Genomic DNA, 7436 nt, shown 5'->3' with positions numbered 1-7436 from the left:
GACTGCGAAGAGAACAAACGGGTTCATCCTGGAGAGGGTGAAACTGGCTATTCCTTGGAGGCAAGGATTTTGAAACTCCATCTCATATACTTTGGGCAAGTGGTCAAGAGGGACCAGTCCCTAGAGAGGGACATTATGCTTGGAAGGATGGAGGGACCAGTGTAGGAGAGGAAAACTCTGGATGACATGGATTGACACATTAACTGGGGGAAAGGGGGAAGGTATGTCAGAGACAGTGAGATTGGTTCAGGATAGGGCAAGGTTCAGAGTTATTGTACATAGGGTCACTATGAGTCACAGGAAACTTGACGGCACATAACAACAACATGAACAACAGATCTGAAACCTGTCCTATTCTATGCCATTCTCATAATCTAACACAGTCAATTCAATTCCTGCAGTCTATGTCAATCCACCTAGTTGAGAGTCATCTTCCCCTTCTCCAATCTTCCACCTTCCCAGGCATGATGTCCCTCCCTTTCCAAGGAATAACTTTCCCTAGCAACATGTCCAAAGCATGTGAGACAATCCCTGCCTCCAAGCAGCACTCTGGTTGCACCTTCTTCAAGACATACCTGTTTGTTCTTCTGGCAGCCCATGGGATTTGTAGTACTTTTCTCTAACACCACAGTTCAAAGGTATCAATTGTTTCTATCATTTTTAGTCATCATTCAGCTCTCAGATGCATAGGAGGTAACCATTGGATTTACTAAGCTGTAAATTGTAATGAGAGGAGAATTGTCCATTTTCTTCTGGTTTTTTTTTTCCTGTGGAAACTTTGGTGGATTCAAATTGCCAGAAACTCATGCCCTTTGGGTCAGTAGCAATACCTACTATGATCAATGCCACCAGAGTTCTAATTCCTTTAGGCTTATGAAAAAAGACATTTGTAGTAGATGTAGATATTAGTTGCAGTGATGGTTTAACAATATAAAAGCCATAACACGCCCACTAAGGCAGAGTGGGGAAAAAGAGGGAGCACAGCCTTCCAGAGGAAGATTACAGCTGAGGAATAGCTGAAGAATCTGGCTTTGTTGATGCAATTTATGCTCAAGAATATAGGAGGTGTGCTCTGTCTCTGTTCACAATATGTACAGCCCTGCAGCCAAAGCACAGCGCTGCTTGACACTCACCCCACCTTTCACCACCACTGCTGGTCAGGAAGGTACTGATACTGCTTTACTGTGATACTACACAGGCTATAATTAGGGGAGTCTGGGATCTTCTTATCTAGCATTCCTTTGCATCTATCTGCCACCAAAACAGGGGTGGATACTAGAAACCCAGATTCTCCTCATGAATGTGCCTGTACCACACACTATCTCAGCATATCAGGGCATGGCACTATCATTTAAATCATTTTCACTCTCCCCACACCCAGGGAAAGTGCGCTGCCAATCTCAATTTCCAAAGTGAGTCTAGAGCAAAAGAGTTGCAGCAGCACACTCCGCATGGCCCTGCAAGACGGGGCAGGGCTGAGGCCGAAGCAGCCCAAGCCTCTCCCTCTCTGAACAATCTCCAAAACACACATGCTCTCTCTGGCCCAGTTTCATCAACTGCTTACGACTTACTCAAAGAAAAATATTTCCTTTACAGCCACCCACATCCTTATCAGCAACGCATTCAACAGAATCACCACAAAAGTGATGAAATTTGTGCCTGCGTGAAAAAGATACCTTTGTCAATTTTATCTGATTCTATAACCTCTGAGCCAGACCTGGAAGGGTCGACAAAACACCTTCACCTTTATGTTTTGAAGTTTATTAGAATGGATATGTTCCTGAAGGAGCCCTGGTGATACAGTGTGTAAAGAATTCAGCTGCTAACCAAAGGCCTAGCGGTTTGAACTCACGGCTCACCCTGTGGAAGAAAGATGAGGCAGTCTGCTTCCCTAAAAAATGTAGAGCCTTCAGAATCCTAAAGACTGTTCTACCGTGCTCTTAAGGGTTATTCTGCTGCTCTTGTTGTTTTATTACACCCCCTAGGACAAAAATGACTTGGTCACCCAGATTCATTTTGCTTTATTTCTATTCCATCCTCCCCTCACCTAATCAACTCTGTGGATCCTCCTCTTCTGCCTAGGTCCCAGTCACCTCAACTTTTTCAGTGGCTTCCCTTAAATCCAGGTCCAAACAGTACCTCTTCCAAGATTCTATTTGCTCCTCTCTGTTCCTGTCTTCTTCCTCAAAGAGGAAGAAGTCACTGGCACAGTAGGAAGGAAGGCAGGCTGAGGGGGGATTCTTCTAGGAGACCTGGCTCCTGAGATCGACACAGTGTTCTGTAAGTGTTTGCAGAAGTTATCGTTGTGTTACGGCTTGAGCTGTGGTCCACCCTCAATTTCTGCTGAAGTCTTAAACTATGGTACCTATGAACATTATCTTGCGTGGCAAGAAAAGCCTGGAAGAAGTTATCAGCTAGGTTGACATGAAATCATACCACAATAGGGTGGGTTCTAATTCTGCCTGAGAGGTATCTTTATAAAAGAGGAGAACAGACAGGAGGAAAGACTTCATGTGATGCTGCAGGTCTAAGTCAAGAAACACCTAGAGCTTTCAGAAGCTAGGAGAGAGGTATGGAATAGATTCTCTCTTAAAGCCTCGGAGGGAATCAACATGGCTGACATGCTGACTCTCAGTTTCCAAAACTGTGAAACATTAAATTTCAGTCCTAAGAAACGACTCAGTTTGTGGTATTCTATTATTATACAGAAACCCAAAGAATTTAATAAAAATAGGGAGACTAGATAGTCAAATTCACCTTCTCCTCCCAAAGCCTGGTTCACCTGAGCATGGTTCATGCTTCAATAGCTGGGAAATCCCACTGTCTGAGAACTCACTAGATGTCAGCACTAGGCAGAATGCTTTCCGTACGGCGCTCTCAGTCCTCATCAGAACCTCGGGACACGGGCACTATCATCCGCACATTCCTAACCTGCTTTTCTCTTCATATGGTAACACCAGAAAGCCTTTGGGTCACCAGACAGATTCACAAACTGTCTGGAGAACTGTCTGGAAAAGAAAAATCACATCTGGAAACCTACCTCTCAAGACCAGCCCAGTCAATCTATGAGTTAAATAACATGAACAGGTGCTAAGAGGGGACAGAGCTCACAACAGAGACAGGGCCAAGGTGGAGATTTCTCCAGTCTGGCATCATCTCAGCTGCCACTCAGGGCCTTCCACCAACAGGGGCTGTAACAGAAAGTGGGTGTGAGAAGGAGGACTGGCTATCACATATTACATGCTCTCGAGTATTAGGTATGAATTTGATAAGATGCTGCTCTTAGAAACTAAAAGAGAAGACTATCTTCTCATTTCTCTAAGTGTCACGCCATTGGGCAACGTATCAGGTATCATCTCCCGTCATTTTACAACCAAATTTTTAAAAAGGCACCTTGAGAAGGCTGGCTTCCAAAATCAAACCCATTTCATCCAGTCAACTCCAACTCACAGCCACCCTCTATCAGGTTTCTGAGCTTATAAATCTTTATAGGAGGAGGCAGAAGGGAGGCCGAAGTTGGGTCCAAAAATCACACTGAGTTGGAGAGCAGTGCAGCTGTGGCAAAGCTGGGATCTTAAGCCTCCAGCATCCAGGTAGGTCTTCCAATAACTCAGGCTCAAATCCCTCTTCACACTTGCACCACCAATGAAAACACTAAACCAGCATTTACAAAGCAAAGAACCACTGAGGGAACCCTCCTGCCGTAATAAATATCCCGACACCTGAGCGCAGCTTATTTTCTACTGAACTAAACATAAACAGAGCCCCGGCATTTTATAGTATTTATCTATTACAAATCTGCATGCAAAACTGAACATGATTCCTAGTGCTAAAACACTAACTAAACTCAAAATTTGCCAAGAAAAGCGATCCAATTATAGAGCCAATCTCTATTACTTTCTAGAACTCCTAGTTCAGAGAGCAGCATGCAGTATATGCCAAGCTGAAATCCCTCCCTTTGTGCTGGGTTTTTTTTTTCTGTTTTACATTCCTGGTGATCCCATCACCTGGTCACCCTGCCCTCTCTTGGTCTGCACGGTCACACCTTCACCAAATTCTGCCATCGTTACATCTGTGCTTCTCCCACTCTCTTCCCCATTTGGATTTTAGAAAACCCTTTGCTATAAATGTGGCAAAAGAGGGTTTCTTGAAAACACAATAGTCTCAAGAAGAACAACGAAGCAGCTCCACTACTCTCCATTCCCTCTTTAGAGGACAAAGGGCTTTGTCATTGTGTAGTTTTTGCCCTGTGATATTATCAAACCTAAATGTTAAAAAATTTTATATTTCAGAAATTTTCAACTTAGAGAGCAACCTGAAAGAGTTGCATATCCTGAGTAAAGTTCTCTTTTGTTTTGTTTTCCCCTTCTCTATCTTGATAAATTGCAGGGGAGTAAAGGCCGGTACATCACATAGTTCTGGGCCTCATCCCATTTGGTATCCAGAGCCCACGCACTCCTGCTGCACCAAGTCAACATACGTCCCCTACTCCTGTCCTCCTCAGACTGGCAACATGACCAAAACAACCTAATGACAAGGGTGATGTCAAGTTCTTTCCAAATGGTGACCTTGGAGAAAGTGACTACATCTCATTCCCCAGAGGATGGTCAGACTCCCATTTTCTTTTCTTCTGATGAAGCCCTCCTTTTACAGATGGGGGTAATCCAGATGCTCCAAGACCCCTGTAACATATGTTTCTGTCTCCCACCCTCTGTTCCTCATCACCTAAGGCCCACTGGGGCAAAGGAAGACACATGAGTTTCATTACATTTCCATCGTAATCTGGAAATGTTCACAACCCACAAAGGGTGGTTCAAAACTAAACTCATACAGCTTCCTCACCCCAAACCAGCTTCTCTCCCACGGCTTATCCATTCCCTTGTCTGAACTTCCAGGTCCTTTCCTACAATTCATCTCTAGACACAGTTCTGATCATGACACCAGCTGCACAACTAGAAACAAGCTAAGTGCTTCTATATCCTCACTTAACACCTTTATTCTCTGATGAAAACTAGGTAGTGCTTCCCTACTTTTTTATGGAGAATGGTACAAATTTGCACCACCATATGTTAGCCCACCCCCAGTCCTGTCCCTACTGAGCTTAGCACTGTTCCCCCACTGGAACTCTGCTCACACACTTTCCCCAGCCTCTTTGCCCTTCCCACAATCATTGCTTGCAAATACAGTCAATCTTCAAGGTTCATCTCAGACAAAGCCATTCTGACACCTATAGCCAAAAGCTATTTGGAAACATTATAACTTTACCATATTTTGCCTCAAAGGATAGCTATTATAGGGAGTTTAACATCTATTATGCTGCTAACATCTATTTATAACATCTATTATGCTGCTAATCAAAGGTACCTCTCCAACAGTTCAAATCCACTGGAGGCTCCACAGGAGAAAGATGGGAAATCTCTTCTGTGTGATTTACAGCTTCTTGAAAACTTTCTGGAGGGTCAGCTATAAGTAGTTTCCAACTTGTTGGCAATGAGTTGAGTTGCTTATACACAAATCTGATCAGGTAAATTTGAATTAACTTTTTTTTTAAGAAGAAGAAATGAGATCTTTATTAACCCCTAGGGCACATTTCAATACATAGGCAGAAGTAAAATGTTGGAACAAGGAAAGCCAAGGCACAATGAAGGACCTGTGAGAGTCCCTAGAGCTCACCATGGGCACACAAAGAGGCCTTTCCCTTCATCAAGAATCTGAGTGGGGTAAACTGCTGTGCTGGTCCATTGAGATAGGCCAAACCACCCCAGCCTGGCTGACAGGAATGTAGAGCCGTGACATCAGGAACATCAGAACTTGCCAGCATAGAGGGTTATCATCCACTTGGGCATTCAGTAGGAAGCCGGGTATACAGCGGGCCAGCCAGCCCCGCCTGGAAGTCTGTGTCAGAAGAAATTTCATGGATAGGTAGTCATGGACAGGGCAGCCATCTACATCCTTAATGCCGTAGCGTCGAGCAAGGTCACAAGATGGCAATACCTTCCCACTTAGTCTCAGGATATTGGGGTCTGTTGCTATAGCCACAATGAATTTGCCACTCAATTCTGTGGTCTCTGCAATTGAGAAATCAGACATAATCTCTTTGAACTCAGGATCCTTGGCCAAGTCCTCCTTGGCCTCCACTATCATTTCTGTCTGCACCAGCCCTGGCCACAGAGACACGTAGCTGACACCATGGCTCCATAGCTCATGGGCACAGTCAGCAGCCATTCTGTCTCACGCAGTTTTGCCCACATCATAGGGGACAATGAAGAGGTACTGCAGCCCCCCAGTGGAGGAGATGACAACGATGAGCCCCCAGTGAGCTGGTACCATCAGACGTGCCCCATTCACTGAGCATAAGTAGTGGCCTCTGAGTCCAACATCGTTAACATCATCCCACATGGAGGCAGGAACTTCCCAGAATGTTTTCTTCATACTATTCATGATTGCCTGGGCTCCTGCAAAGGCATTGTTGACCAGCACATCCAGACACCCCTGCTGCTCTCAGGTCACCTGCTCAAACAGGCTTTGCACTTGGCTCTCCTGGCTTGAATCACACACCACAGGATAACACTTGCCTCCACAAGATTGTGCCTCCTCAGCAGTGGTCCGGAGGGTGTCCAGATGACGGCCAGTGATGTACACGGTGGCTCCTGCCTGGCAGAGCTGCAAGGCGATGCCACGACCAATACCCCTAGAGGCACCAGTTACCACACACACTTGGACCTTCATTGGTGCTGCCATGACTCAACAAGCAAAGAGGGGGAAACTGCCACTTGTGCAGCCTCTGGTGTCCTCGCTCCTCTTGAATTCACATTTTAAGAAAACAAAGTGATTAATTCCTGTAGCAAATGAAATCAGCCTACATTTATCTAAAATCTCCAGTGTGCTCAGGCTGAATTAAATATTAGAGTCAACCATCGGGAATAAAAATACACAAGTCCACTCGTCCTACAAAACTGTCATGTGATGGGAGAAAGAGTTGGCAGACAAGCAACACAAAAATGAACAAATTATAGTTTATGAAGAGGTCCCTGGGTGACTTAAATAAGTACTCAACTGACTGAAAGGTTGGTGGTTCAAATCCATGCACAGGTTCTTCTGAAGACCGGCCTGGGGAACTGGTTCCAAAAGGTGACAGCTCTAAATACTCTTTGCTGGAGTGTTTCTATTCTGAAGACATAGGCTTGCCATGAGTTGGAATCAACTTGACTACAATGAACCACAGCAAAGATTACGATAGGTGTTAGCAAGGACATGGGTAGTGATTGTGATAGAGACCATGCAGGCAAGGAGCATCAGAGAATCAGTCAATAACCAGGGGAAGAACAGCCAGACAGGAGGAAGAGCAGGTGCTACTGCCCGAGATGGGACCTGCCTGGCACCTTTCAGCAGGGGGAACGGGAAGGCGGCCTGCATGACTTCAGTGTTGTAAGTAA

At 45.1% G+C, this 7436-nt stretch overlaps 1 pseudogene; it reads right to left on the bottom strand.

Annotated features, from left to right (window-relative positions):
• Positions 1–5804: 5804 nt before the first annotated feature.
• Positions 5805–6741, bottom strand: LOC102874417 (annotated as a pseudogene).
• Positions 6742–7436: the final 695 nt, after the last annotated feature.

The sequence above is a fragment of the Elephantulus edwardii genome, unplaced genomic scaffold (assembly GCF_000299155.1).
Source record: "Elephantulus edwardii isolate Elephantulus edwardi_28Jun2011 unplaced genomic scaffold, EleEdw1.0 scaffold00046, whole genome shotgun sequence".
NCBI classification, from domain to species: domain Eukaryota; kingdom Metazoa; phylum Chordata; class Mammalia; order Macroscelidea; family Macroscelididae; genus Elephantulus; species Elephantulus edwardii.
This window is presented reverse-complemented; position numbering and strand designations above follow the sequence as displayed.